This window comes from Aythya marila (assembly GCF_965140915.1).
Source record: "Aythya marila genome assembly, chromosome: 3".
Taxonomy (NCBI): domain Eukaryota; kingdom Metazoa; phylum Chordata; class Aves; order Anseriformes; family Anatidae; genus Aythya; species Aythya marila.
Window position 1 is genome coordinate 103,648,728 of NC_139044.1, and position 15,464 is coordinate 103,664,191.

Sequence of the window (15,464 nt, forward strand, 5' to 3'; positions counted from 1 at the left end):
TGTGTGCTCCCGAGGGCTGTTTGCGGTGCTCACTACTACCATGGGTCTGTGGGTTGCATATTTGCAAACAGCAGCTGTGCTAATAAAGGTGCATGAAGGCGGTGTGTGGGTTATGGCTATGCTGTGGTACACCAATTAATGCTGGCCTGGCCTTCTATTTTTAGCTACTGATGATGTACTTGGCAGAAATGAAGAAAAATATCACCTACCCTGCTTCTTGCCACACTGTATTAACCTGAAACACTTACATAACCATGGCATATAATTACTCATTTTTTTCACAAGGACAAGGATACTACTTAAAATGAGTGTTTGTCTCCTGTTTTTGTTTGTTTGTTTTTGTCTCCAGTGATGGGAAGATAATAAATCAGCTGGTGAAGCCTCCTGGGAATATGCTTGGAGTTTCCAACAATTTACATCTGCTGATTCCTGAAATCAGGGGTAGCATCTTTTTTGGCAGCTCTCAACGTATATATCCTCCAGAAATTCGTCCAGATGACTCTCTGCTCCCTGTGAACTTGCAGTACATGTAACATCCTGCAGCAGGGTGCTCCACAGTGTAAATGCAGGAAGAATCACTTTCTTTGCTTTCAACCTGACATTTCGTGCCACTGTTTGGCTGCTATTATATGAACCTTTACAGTTCTAGCATATCCTGTTTGAGATGGTAGGGTTGAAAATACATACATGGTTCACGTTACGAACATACATTGGATTTAGAAAGTGGCATAACTATTCTTTCTGTTCTCAAAGTATTTCCTAAATATTTCTAACATTTAATACATTGTTGAATACTCCTAGGCACAGAGCTGCCATTGTCCTAAATATACCTATTAAATTTCCAAGATTACGCTCCTGAAGTGCAATGGTCCGCTCAGTCGTAATTACTCATAATATTGAACATTCTTCCCCACTTGCATCACTGAAAGTCACTTTATTGCCAGTCACTGAAGGCCCAGTTCAGTTGCCCATATGTAGGTGTCTAGCTCTACTTCAGGTGACCCAGGGTATCTCACTGAGGCTTCAGAAGGGCGTGGGACTCCATTAGATCCCCTGCAAGAGCCATTAAGATGTCTCCCATGTGCTAGGGCGTGAGTGTAGGTAATTGAGCCCTGGTATTTAAGGTCTTTTTGGAATTCTTCTCAGCCACACCTCTTCTTTTCTTCCATGAACAACATGGTATGAGGAGGATTTGTCTTTTCATTCTTCACCTCCATATTCAAATGAGTTATGTATAAGGACACAGATATGAAGGATTATTGGTGACTTTCTTTCACTGTGAAAAATGACTGTTTACTTAGTCTGTTTCCTATCTTGTAACCACATTCTGCTCCATGCAAGGATTTTCTCTTATTCCATGCTTGCTAAGTCTCCTTAAGAGCCTTAGGTAAAAAAAAAAAAAAAGTGTTGAAACTTTTAGAAACCTAAGCAAACTGTATCTCTCCCATCTCCCTTATCCAAGCACTTGTTGACATTTTCAGAAAATTCCATACCAAGCTTGAACACAAGATTTCTCTTTACAAAAGCAATGTTGACAAAACCCGTATTGACTTTTCCCTAGAAAAACCCTATGGGTTTTTCCCCTACCTGCTCATGTATGCATTAATTCTAGTTGCTACTAATACCTGTAGTGCAGGTATCAGTTTTTGTATGATGTAACATTTGATACAATCCACTCCTTAGATGCCAAGAAAGTTTTAGGCAAGAAGTTACATCACAGTTAGAATTTCAGTTATTGCATCCTTGAGTTTCTTGGATGAACACTGTCTAGCCTTGCAAGTCTGTTATTGTTCATTTTGTCTACTCTTAATTCAAAAACTTTTTTTAAGTCAACATTTCAGTTTGAAGTGGATTTTTTGAGAAGGCCCATGATGAAGTGTTCAGCAGTAGAGCACAAACACAGGAAGTTCTCTTAGGATTTCCACTATGGCCTTATCATCTCTGAGTGCTGCTTTTATACCCAGCTCAGTGGGTTTCAGAATTTCTAAAAAGTTTCTGGCACTTAATACACTAAGATTATTGAAATTCCCTCAAATCCTCTTGGAAAGGATTTATTGTTGAGTTTTATACCTTTCATAAGTATTTCCTTCAATACATTACCCACCAAGCTTTTTTTTGTTGTTTGTTTGTTTTTAGTTCGAATTAAAGGTTGTATTTTGTTTAGTCTTGTGTGAAATACTATTTCATATTTGTGCTTATTCCTGTTGCCTCCTTCTGTATTTTTAAATATATAGTACATCCATAGTATTTATCCTTTTCCTCTGCTTATATCTTAATTTTAGTGACTTTCCTAATTTTTGACCTCCACTCAGTACAGAGTTGAGATTTCAGCAAGCTGAAATTCCAGCCTGATTGCAAAATCTCCTTTCCTAAGTAGTGACAACGAAACTAGGGTTCGTCACTGTTAGTGTTTGGTGAAGGTTATAGGTTGGCATTTTCATTTGCTGTTTTATCAGATGCCATTTAATATTGCAGGATCTTTCTGCAACTTTTTAGAGTCAACTTTAGATAGGACTGTTTGGAATAGTTTTATCTGCAAACTGTTTATGCCTATTTTCAGATCATTTATGGAGCACAGTACAGATCCATTTTTTTTTATTGATGGGTAGAATTTCTTATCTTTTACTAATTTGTAGCTTGTCTAGGGAAGAAAACCAGGTAAAAGCTTTCTTTTTCTGTTATCAGTTTGTTTTCCTACTCAATATGTTTCTTTCTTCCATTTATTTCTTATCTCACAAGGACACCCTAACATTACAAGTTGCTTGATTGTAAATATTTTTAGGGTTATGGACTGTCTGCGATTTGTATTTTGATGAAGTCTAGCACAAAGCAGTTGTGTGGATTACATTAAGATATTCAAACACTATAATAATAAAATATAAGTAGTAATTGAGAAAAGTGTAATTGATTTGGCATTATTGTTTATCCCATGTTAATAAGAATCACTTATTTTCTATTGGTAAGGTAGTTTGATTGCATGTTTGGGTGCAATTTATTATTATTTTCATTTATACAAACATCATCTTGCGTCCAGTACAAGAGCAGTCTGGGACCTTTCCCCACTAGGGAATTTGAATTGTTTTTCACGTATTTAAGGTCTAAACAAGGAAATGATAAATAACCAAGGATGTGATCAGAAATGAACAGGAGACAATATTTAATGTGTTTTGGTGCGGAATAGAACAAATGCAGTACACTGACTTACAGAAGACACAAATTTAATATAACATGTCTTTTCCTCTGTTAGCATTACAAGCTAGAGAAGTGCAGAGACAGCTAGCAGGACAGCTGACCCTGTCCAGAAGAAATTTTAGGATTAAGTATTTAGTGAAAGTCATTATCCCACTAACTAGGGCGATTCCTAAAATATACAATTGGACAATTTGGTTAGAAAGGAAGCTAGATTTTGCGTCAGGCCCTGGAGGACGATTAAGGATTACCTTTGTTTTTTTGAATGTTTGAATAGTAAACGATGCCCCAAAGGCAAAAGGCCTGATCTTGGTTCTGAGCTAACGAGATAAGCAGAACCCAACCCCACCCATGCGCCAGACCGTGGGCTGCGTAAAGCTGCATCTTTTCCCATGGGAATCACTGGAACCCTGGCTGTGTACAGCTTTTGAATCTAAATTGGGCAAAGTCCTGGGAAGTGTGGTGTCTTATAAGGAGTGTGCTTCCTCTGGGAGGAGGGTGGAATGAGTGATTTCGTAAGTATCCTCTATTACGATTTTCAAGATCTAAAAAGAAAAAGTCTTTAAAAGCTCTTGGGAGATTCTGAAAGCAAAATAACCCCCCCCCCCCCCAAAAAAAAAAAAAAATAAAAAAAAATTAAGCAAACAAATAACAATAACAAAACCAGCAAACCGTCAGTCGTGTTTGTGTGACGCAAAGAGGGCTTTGTGTTTATTTAATACACAGGAAAATTGGACATGATGACAAGAACAGACCCACAAGGGTTAACAGACTCCAGAAGACTGGTATACTCACGTCTTTATGGCCAAGGTTAGGTTATCTCCCCCATGCTGATTGAGATGGTTCTGATAAATGAGATCTGGTCTCCTGTGGCATGCCAATTCTGTACTGCACATGAAAAAAATGTAGGAGTTTCTGTAGAATCCCTCTCTTCTCCTTTTCCTTCTTGGTTCCCCTCTCCTCTTCTACAGTTGTCTCTCAGCAAGTTGTCTGACAGTCTCCTCTCTTTTATCTCCACAGATATTTTTTCCCCATACACCCTTTCATTCCTCCAAAGGCCTGACCCTCCCTTAGTGCTGTGAGGCCTGGTGTCACTGCCTAACCACACGTGACAGCCTTCCACAGGAGTGCCCCAGCAGTTCACAGCATTAATAGTCTTTCCCCACCAGTTCCCCTACCTACTCAGCAAGACAGAGACTTGGCTTTAACTCTTGAAATTAACATATTCCATTATTTTCTGACTACGGGGATCTTTTGTGGTCTTCTACGGTCTTCCAAGACTCCACTAATAACTGCAACTTGCCGACCCTACCTGCCGTGCTGCTTGGGAGATCTGCTATTGCTGCAATCTAAAGGAAAACAGAAGGGCCAACATGGGAGCTTTTTTCAAGAGAGAAACAACCTGAATTTGTTCTTCATAATTGTGAGTGTGTGTTCCCCATAATTATAATCACACATAATGCTTTTTTTTCCCTGGAGCATATCGAAGTTAATCTTCCAAGGGAGGGAATGCACTCTTGTGAAATTACTTCCTGTTACAGGCTTTTTAAAACCCACAAAGAAATTGCTTGTCCCTACTGTCTGACACAAAGTGGTCCCCATTTCTTAGATCTGCCAGGAGATGGTGCTGCCATTCTTCCTTCTATTCCCTTCCAGTTCTTAGGAAAGGTGACACACGTACACGTAGAATTACACATATAAATATACTACATACTTCTGCTATCTGACTGATGCACTTTTGCCCTAACAGGGAAGAAAAACACACCAACCTTTTCATATTTTAAAGCTTGCTACTCTCTTTGAACTGGACATACATATTTAAGATCCATCACGTATCAATGACAAAGCCATTCAGGACTTTTCCAAAGTTTTCTAATGCTCCGTGTCAGGAGGAGGAAATATAAAACAGTTTGCTGGGTAGTTTCCACGCCTGCCCTTCTCACCTTTACAGACATCTCTGGATGCACCCTGGCGAGGTGGCTCGTGCTTTCACAGGTATCCCAGCCCTGTCCAGAGAACCAGAACTGTAACACTGCTTTAAATTGAAGCACGAGGCATTTTAAATCTTTTCTTAAATCACATCAGGCAATTTAGGCAATTCTCTTAGCATCAGCGTTGGTGTGAACAGGACTTATGGCCCCTGGTTCCAGTGTGCATGCCTTGCAAAGTTTGGCCTGGAAAGACCTTGCTGCTTATATCAGAGGGACACATTCTAGTCTGTTTGATCATTTTGACTGTGACAGCTTATTTGTAATTTTTAGTCCACTGTCAGCACAGGACTTACGTTTATAAATATGCATAAATACAGCAGAGCAACATACTTCCCTTTAAATTCAAAGCATCAATTTTTTTAGCTTTGCTATCTTGGTACCAGATTTTCTTTTCACCAGTGAAATAGTTTGATAACACTCGTGGCTACAAAAGGAAAGAAAAAAAGACAAAACCTCATTTCAAATTCCTAGGCTTTGTTATGTTTTGATTATAAAATTTATCCTAGTGATTCCTCTTTCCCACAAAACAGATGTCAGAGGCACTGGTAAAAATTAACATCTTTGGCACCAATTCCATGCTTTTCAGATGATATCAGGTATTTTTATTGTTTCTCTTTTCTTTCCTAAGAAAACAGGCGTCTCTGATTTGAAGTACAATCGAAGGAAAGGGAATCAAAATATTAGGTAAGATAAAACATACTTCTGGGCAATATATTTTGATATGGCTAATACATCTCTGAGAAATACTGTTAATGTAAGGAGTATTCATGTGGATCTTTTGGAAAGTAACGGAACATGGGCTGGTGTCCAGCTGTACTATTTTGATGTATGAGACACACAGGAAACTGATTGCCAGCATATGCCAGTAACCCGAGTGCAACCTGGCAGCTGAACAACTAACTAAAAAAAAAATTACCAGAAATTTTTACAGATTAAATCTGCTCACTTGAAGATTTGCGAAGATCTACTAGGAATCTACTTTATGCTGACTGCTTTGACCATGTATTTGTGTGTTTGTATCTATGTCTATGGCTCTATATAAATAAGCATGGCTCCTGTACAGGCTTAGTTAGAACTATAAAGGAAGCTTTATACGGGACAAATGAAACTCACTGGGACAAACTCTGGTATCAGTTTACAGTGACTTTAAAAGCAGGCTTATTCTCATAAGTGAGGGTTGCAAGGTAGGACTCTTGTGTTGTTTTTTTTTCCACAAGTTGCATTGGCAATACACAACAGTATAAATAGAGACTTGAATGTTATGCAAAATTAATGTATTGAATGCTGTACAATCTCCATTACCAAGAAACAGAAAAAGAGTGGGCTAGAAAAAGGCATTGCTGGAATGCATTAATGCCATCTAGGTTTTTGGCAAGGACTCAGCTAGAGAGCAATTCGTGGAATACAAGGAACGTAGCGTTAGACTCTGCTTGGTATTCTCATTAGAGCTGTAGTAGACCACACTTGTGAATGTGGCATTGCTGAGAATTGCTCAGCAAGAGACAAATGCCTCAGCTGAGCAAATATGACCATGCATCTTCTTGGGTTCCACGCTGAAAACAGGAGCTCGGAGCCTCTTGCAGAGCCAGGTGCTCTTGAATAAACATTCTGCCCTGTTGAAATGTTGCAGCGATTCTCCTCTTATAAAATGAGAAATTTTGTGTCTGTCTTAAGGCTCCTCTGGGTACCATCTTGAAAGCCTCTGTTGAGGGAGAAGGCCAGGACAAGAGGAGGAAGAAATTCAGATCTCCTGTAACGGCCTAGTAGCAGCAGGACAGCGTGGAATCACCCTAACTTGCACCACTGGCTGAACAAACCTATTTGCACCATAACTGGAGGAACGTAGGCAGCTTTTTGCTGCGCTGGTACAGCCCTTGGTGTCAACATGATATCAGCCTGTTCAGAAGGCTGATCCTCTGTCTATATTTTTGACCCTGTCAACTCACTGTTATCGGAACAACATCAGTATGAAGCATTACTGCTCCAGGTAAGTGACTGCACAGAGCAGAAAATCTGGATCCAACTCCTCACAGTTCTTTCTCAGGCAAAATAGACCTGCTAACTATGTGAGAAAGACCAAGAGGATTTATTTCGAAGTCATTTCTTTGCAGAGGTCACCAAATGCCTCAGGTCTATGAACACTATATGAGCAAGATCCACACATACCATCTATTTCCAAAGAGTAAAGGAAATCTCTGAGCAGCCTGCGTCAGGGACCCCAGTTCACCACTGCAAAATGGGACAGCACGTGTCTGACTCGCAGGTGACCTTCTGATGTCAGGCTCGGGGGCAGCAGCTGCCTCTCTTTGTCTAACAGCCGGGGTTCAGATTACCCAGCTGGGCCATCCTCCAACACGAAGGAGATGATGCAGGAGCCACACTCGAACTGCTTAAGACCTACGTGTTGTTCAAGAGTCATCTGCCCATTGACTGAGCTTCCAGTCATTGCATTTATGCCTTTGTATTTATATGCCTTTGATCTCTCATGTTTGTGGTGCCTCATTTCTATCTCCATGCAGGCCTTTCAATTCCACATGCTGAAAATGTGACTCATATAATTGCCCCTCCCCAGTGCTGCCTGATTGCACTCCTTTATGATTTGCTTGCCAGCTAGATCTGTTGCAGGACACACAGCAGGAAGATAAAGCAAAGTATGCTTCCAAGGGACACTCCTGTCTCGGAAGAGTGCTGCTGGAAGGCATGTTCCCTGGCTACACCCGCGCAGGCTGTCATCGTTCTCCTGGCCTACCTGTAGATTTGGAGGTTTGATTAAAAGTATACGCTTTGTAGTGGTTGTAAAAAATCTTGACATCTGCCCTCTGCAAATACACTGCTGAGCTACCTCATTCCTTGAGCTGCAACTTCGAGTGTGATGGTAGCACAGCTTTGCCATCATAAGGAGCAGTTTGGTGATTTCTCCGTTCACAAGTGTCCAGCTAGGTCGGTAGCCTCCAAAGAGTTTGGAACATTATAGTCAGCTCTCAGAATTTATTATACTCTGTTATTAAGATCCTACCTGAAAATTTTGTTGAAAACACATTTTTGTATGATGTTGCAGAGCCAACGCTAGTGGCTTATGGGCCGTAGTAAGGAAACAACTGGCCAAAATACTTCTTTAACTGTAACTAACTCAAGGTACCTTTACAGAAATGAGGAGACCTTCCACTGGGTCATTACCTTTCTGTATGTGACTCAGTTTTCCAGTGGTAGAGTGTGGATATTGATACACTTTAAGGATATCCATGTAAGTGCTATGTATTCAGAGTTATTGTGCATCTGTTGAGGTAAAGCACCAGCTTAAAAGAACTGGGAAATAATCTGAAAATGAGCACAGCACTAGATGCATTTTAAGTGATTATTTTAGGGGCAATGGAATTTTCTTTATGAAAACAGTAACACTTAGAGCTTCTGTTTCTCACCTGTGACTGCATATTATTAATGGTGAAGAAGTGGTAGGCAGGAAGAAGCTTTTAAGGTCCCTTAAGTTTTGTGCATGCGCACAAAATCTACTGCCAATCTAGGACAGAAGTCATACTTGGTTATCACTCGTTAATGTTTTTGATCTCAAAAGAATATTGCTTTATACTTAGCCAGGGATGTTAATAGGGCTGTTTGTAAATGGAAGTATTTTGCACTTGAGGGAAAAAATAATAAAGGTAATGTTTGAGTACGTCTGTTCTGAGCAAATGCCTGTTAGTTAAGGTAGTAGGTAAACAGCTCTGTAATCAAAGGAATCAAGCTCTTTTGAAGTTGCTGAAGAAACATGTGACAAACATCATAAAGAATGCAGTCCGTATCTCCAAGACACACATAGTAGACCTGATTCTGATCTTATGCTACTTGTATGCCTGTCTTCAGGTGTACAAGGCTTCATTTACTCTGCTATCAGAAATCTGCAGTGGGTAACTCTTCTTGCTTTCTCTGGGACACAGAAAAGTTGACTCCATGGGACCAGGGCAAAGGAGGACTCTGAGACAGGCCAAGAAGGCAGCCATGAAAAATGTGGAGGTCAACAAGGTAACCAAGAAAAATCACATCTAAGAAAAAAGATCAGACTCTGTAATGCTGTCAGAGCTTTTGATCTTGCAGTTGTCCCCTTGATAACCTTGTCTGCTCTGCCTTCTCTTTTCCCTTTGAGCTTCAGAAAAACTATTCCAGTTTCACCAGTTAAATGGTACCAAGGATGGTTTGTCCTTGGGTGTATCTGTAACTAAACTGCACTGAACTTTTAGGTACAATGTTTTATTTCCCTGTCTTTGGAGTACGGATTATTAGCATCTGAGTAATAGCAATCTAAAGCGTAATTCCCCAAGTCTCACTCTTCAACATGCAATAATAGTTCACCAAGAATGAAAACATTACCACTGACTATACATACATACTTGTACTCAACAGTTTATTGTAACAAGGAATCTAAAATAAAATAAGATTGTCTAAAAATAAAAGCAGTTAAGATCTTGAGAGAAAAACGGCTGAATTACTGTTCATAAGTATAGTGAAATAATTATAGTGCTGAGTTTTAACACAGGAGGAGTCCAATGTACCAGTGGATTAGTAAGAACAACTATGTTAATGTTTTCAATACTATGCAGAGTATCAATACTATTTAGCATAAATTGCTATTTAGCATAAATTGTGTTTCAAAGACAAAGCCCTGAGCAAGTTGTAACTTTGAAGTTGAGCCTGCTTTGAGAGGAGAGTTGAACCAGCTCATTTTCAGAGTTCCCTTCCAGCCTCAGTGGTTTTACAATTCTAAAGCATTAGTAAAGCAAGGCTGCTTTTATTAAAATAGTTGCAGTATTAGTCGCTGACACAATTGTCTACCTGATGGTAAGAATAATATCAGTGTGGTGGTAAGATATAAAGAGTTATAATCCATAAAGTATAAAAACATAAGCCAGTTTATAAATGCATGTGCAATTTGTACAATGTAGAGTAAAATAGTTTAGTATGCAGAGACATTTTTGTAAGATCTTTAAATGTACATTACTCATCTTGCTCCTATTAATGCAAAGATTTTGCATGCATAATAGAAAGTAAACCTTTACAGGTTTTTTTTTTCTATTGTATGAGTTTAGCAAACTTTTACATTGTTTTTTTTTTTTTTTTTTTCTCTGCAAACCTCTAGCATTTCCTATAATGAACAACGTCCATATGAGATATTTGAAAAGTTAAATTTAACTAAAGAACGGGTATCTAACTGGTTATTCATATGTTGCACTACAAGAACATACAGCAAAAAGGAGTTTCTCTCTGTTTAAGGACTTTTACTCATATTTCTGTTTTTCCAGACAACATGACCTGTAATTACTGTGCCAAATGTGTTTTCAAATGACCTAACACGCCATAGTCAAAGTAATGTATATCGTGCAAGATTTGAACTTTAACAACATTTTTTCTGTCTCCACTTGAGAACAGAAATATGAGTTATGAAAAGACTTGAGTGGCTCAGAGGACTGAAAACTTACAGCTGATGATGTGTGGTTACTGGCGTGGGTTCAGCCTAGGTCCTTAGTAACCAGAAGTTGTTACCATCTGATTATAACCAATTTCCAAAATGAAATGAGTCAGTCTTCTACAAACAGGCATGGTCACAGCTCATAAATAATACACAAAAAAAATATGATGTATATAACACACATAATATATGATGTATACGAATTATCACATACCTATTTCAGTATACACACACGAGCAGTATATATCCCACCCTTTTACTTCCTACAAACGTGCTGCATTTTTAAGTTACAGCTTTAAGGTGGGGATTCGAAATACTCTTGGCTTCCCTCTTAAAATTAATAGGAATCTCACCCTAGATTATTTCATTTTAGTCAGCTAAACTCTTAGTGAACTAATTTTTAGTGGATAATTGTTTTATTAATCCACTCTTCTCCCATTTCCTTGATTACAGGCAATATTACCAGGACATTTCGTTCTGAAGCACTACAAAAATGTCCTCCCACACAATAAAGCACGAGAAAACTGAAGACAAAGTTTGTCTATTGATGCTTAAACTTATTAAACCTCAACCCAAGTGCAAAGGTAGGAAGAAATTTTGATCATGCAGAACAAGCAAGTACTGAAGTAAGACGTTTGCTTGTTCTGCCTCTGTTCTAAGGTGCCCTTTGGATCGATGGTTCTGCTTGGGATACCAAGGTTCCCTACTTGTTGAAGATCATTTTTTTCTTTTAGATAGACAGACCTTTTCTTTCTGTGTGATTTTTTGTATGACTTTTGAATCTTGGGAGCTTTCATTACTGGACAGTTTTACTCCCCGAGTGATATTTATTACACAGCCTTCAGGAATGTGACTCTGGTATCACTTTGTTTAAACCAACATAAAAATTACAAGACCAAATCCAGAATCCAATGCAAATCAGACAAATAAACCTAAGTCAAACAAATAGGGGTGTTCAGAAAGTCAGTCGTGCACAGGCTTTTGTTAGTTATACAGCCAGCACTGCATTAGTCCAACACAATCTGCATTACCACGGGGAGGGATAGCCCTCATCTCTCCTCCCACGGGCTCCTCTTGTTCCAGAGCCAGCCTGCGTGGGGGTCAGCACACGGCTGGGAAGCGATACTGAAAGCTGTCCATTTTCATAATCAGTTTGGCATTCAGGCTGCCTAATGCCAGCCCGAGGGAGGCACTAGGGATGAGCACAGCTGAGAAGGCAGGAGGTTTCAGAGGCAATATGGTTTGTGTTGGATTAAATCGACCACAGAACTATGGCCTCAGAGGGATACACGTGGTGCAGTAGCAGGTTATCAGCACAGGAAGCACAGTGAGAGAGAACAGGTTGCCAGTGGAGCTCTCTATCAAGGCAATATCCATTTAACGAAACAGCCCTCACACAGTACTGGCAGCAAGTATAAATCAGCATAGCCTTTGGGTTGCTCTGATTTCTAAGGCTCAGCCCGATACATTTCATCACACAACACTGCTTAAAAGCTAAGCCCAGGATCCGAACAAGGATATTTGAAATAGGAAAGCAAGTAAACAAATTTCTAATAGCAAATAGAAGTTTTGGGAGTGGGTGGACACACGTGGATATGAAAGCCGAGTGACAAGGAAGAACAACAAAGGAAAAACATGCCAAACTGCATTTACTAGTTACTTCTGTCTCGATGTTGAGGGAGTTTCCCTGAACAGCATCAATCTCTAGTCCATTTGGAAAAGGCAAGCATGGAAAAACTTCACAAGTCAAGGGAGAAACAAGTGGCAGCAGGCAGGAAAAATGCTGTTAAAATGTAGGATTTTGAGTTTTTGGTCATTTCTTCCACAAAGGGCCCCCTGTAGTAACAGGCATTCCTCATTTTTACAGTTAAACTTCCTTCATTATCAGATCACTTTTGTTATTAACCAGTAAGATTTTATAATCCATGTGTATTTATTTCTATTTCTGAAGAGCTTAAAGATTGTTTTTTCTTTGTCTGTGTTTCAGAAATTGGGGTAGTTCTGCACAGGAACATGTTTTATGGAGAGGAATGCAGGGCATGGGAAACAATTGACATTCCTGTATCGCATCCTTGTCTCTGACTGCACTAGTGACAGTGTGAAGAAAGCTCTTCCTCTGCCCACACAAGGAGAAGAGAGCTGACTGCCTTCTCCTAGGAACACAGAGCTGGTAACCGAGTCTAATCTTTTACATCCCAAGTAAGCCTGTGGTAGACATCTACTCCAAAAAGCTTCACAGAACAGCTACTCCTTATACCTGGGCTACAATATGTTTTCAATATCCTATAACACATCTTACCAACAGAAAAAAACCTAAATGCACAACCATTAAAAGTAAAATCACTAGAAGTGAGGAAAGATTAGGCACTGTGATGACCCTGGGTTTCTACAGTAGTAGAAATATATGGAATGTTCCAGCAAGGAGCACTCTACCCCACGTTGCAGAGGAGGAAATAAAATTTATGTCAGTTTTTACAAAAGTGATCTGAGGGTAAAAACTCCTGGATCTCAGCTGCCTGGACAGCATCCATCTAGTATTTGCAGATCAGAGTTGTGAGGAATCTCAAGGGCAAATACAGACTTTCAGATTATGTAGTTGCTTTGTACAGTTTTCTATCAAAACAATGTTAACCCTCTTCTCGTCATGTAGAAGAAAGTCTAAAGTGCATTCTTGCAATTGGTTCTTATCTTAGTGCTAAATGCAGGATTCTCTGGGCTTTTTTTTTGTAGGTACAATATGAATAATGCTAACAGAGAATGATACAGATGGGATACATTAGGTGGGAATAAAGTTTCAGATACAAACTCTGAAGTATGAGGCTATGGCAATAACATATTACAAAGACTTTTCAGATGATACTGTTGTGCATTATCTAGACACTTATTCCAAAATTCTTCATATGCCAGATAGGATCTGACACAGGCTACCTGGTGGAGAGAAAGCAGTCAGCTGGCAAGAAGCACCAAGTGATGGGAAAGGAAAATCTGACAAATCACCAGGGAAGATGTTACTTGCCAAAATTAAAAAAAATCCTTTGGTTTATGACCATGAGATCACAGGTGATTTACGGACAGTAGCAAAAAGCAGTCAGCACCATTTTAACTAGCTATGCAGGGAGTGATTTCACAGCTTGGTGCGAGTTGGCACCACTTACCTTGTCATTTGGATACAACACACTGTGGTGTACAAGTAGTCAGTGCACTGCTACTCTTTCAAGATCTTGTTATAAATTGTTTAGGATATCATTCATGCAGGTAGATCTAAGGTAGATTATTCCTGCAACTGCTTCTTTAAGTTAGCCTTTCTCAGATCTTGCTTATATTCATCTCTCGGCTGCATCAGGCAGATGTCTCGTGCATCTGAGACAGCAGTTCCCAATTCCAGGCAGAGCAGATGGCCAGTCAGTTTTAAAGGTTGTATCTAAAAGACCAACATAAACATAGAAGACTTTAAGGTGTTCATGTAACTCCACATGCAAGGTGGTTGCATCAAACACGGCAGGCTGCTTGTCACACAGGGAGGTAAGTTTGCCATATTTTTACCCTCACTGTCAGTCATGTGCCTGCATGACTAGCTGCAGAATCAGAGACAGCTCTAATGGAAAAGAGAAATTAGGTCATCTGGTCCATCCTCACTGCCAGGGCATGACTGTTCCCTACAGCGTATCGCTTCCCACACAGCTATCTTTCCAACTGTCTTCTGTAAGATGGAAATGTAATTCTGAGTCTCATTTGACTGCGACTGCCAGAGCTGACTTCTATTTGGACGAAAATGCTTAATGAGAACTGGAGACTCAAAGCTAACAATTTTAAATACATGGAAAGGAAAAAGGGAGCACACCCCAAATCTCAGAATATACCAGCAAGATTCTCATCTAGTAAAAAAAAAAAATTGAGATAAAAAATGTGCAATATTTGGGATAATCGGGGACGCTGTTTTCACTCAGACAGGAAATAGTTTATAACTCAATTCTACAAATTAAACAATGGGTTTCCTGCTGAAGAATCAAACAACTAGTTCAGTAAGTAGTTTAGGAAGTAGCCAGCACTCGTGGTGCTCCGGGCAGACTCCCATCAGGAGACTCAGCACTTGCAGCAGCTGACTGTAGGTAGATATTCAAGGTTGCCTTGATGAATTACTCCAAGTGCTCGAATCCCCACTGTTCAGCAGAACATAGTGTGGAAGCACTCGCTGTACAAAGCAGGATTGGTTTACCGAGAAAAAAAATGAATAAAAAAAATGGACAAACAGCGATAGTGACATTTCCTTACATGCAAGGAAGTGGCCAACTGCTTCCCTTTCAGCAGCTTTAGCATTAGTAACTTCCATGCTCCCTGCAAATGGGAATAACTCATCCTTCAGTCCCTTGGCTCTGTTACCACAGTAATCAAATATCTCCAGTGGTTTGAGTTGGTAAGTAGCAGTCCAGATGTTTCCTGACAGACTGATCTCCTTTCCCTGTTTGCTCTGTTTTCAGCAGTGTAGCTTGGCCTGAGGATCCACTTCCTTAAATTAGGCAGGGATTCTCTGAATTCTGCTCAGCTTTGCTATAGCTTTCGCCACCAAATTCTCAGCCTGCTCTACTTTCACGTTCATCTCCGTTGGTTCCTGTAGTGACATTTTGATATCATTGCCCTTCACTGGAGAATTGTGTGCGCCCTGCACCCTTGCAACATTTTCACTGGAGAGGGCTCAAGAACATTCAAGGGACTTCAGCAGAAGCCCAGCAGCTCAGGAACAAGCACTTCATGACAAAACGAGCAGTTTCTTCTCCAGAACGTCTCTGGAAAGATGATAACCACTGCAAACTCAAACAGAAGTGCAT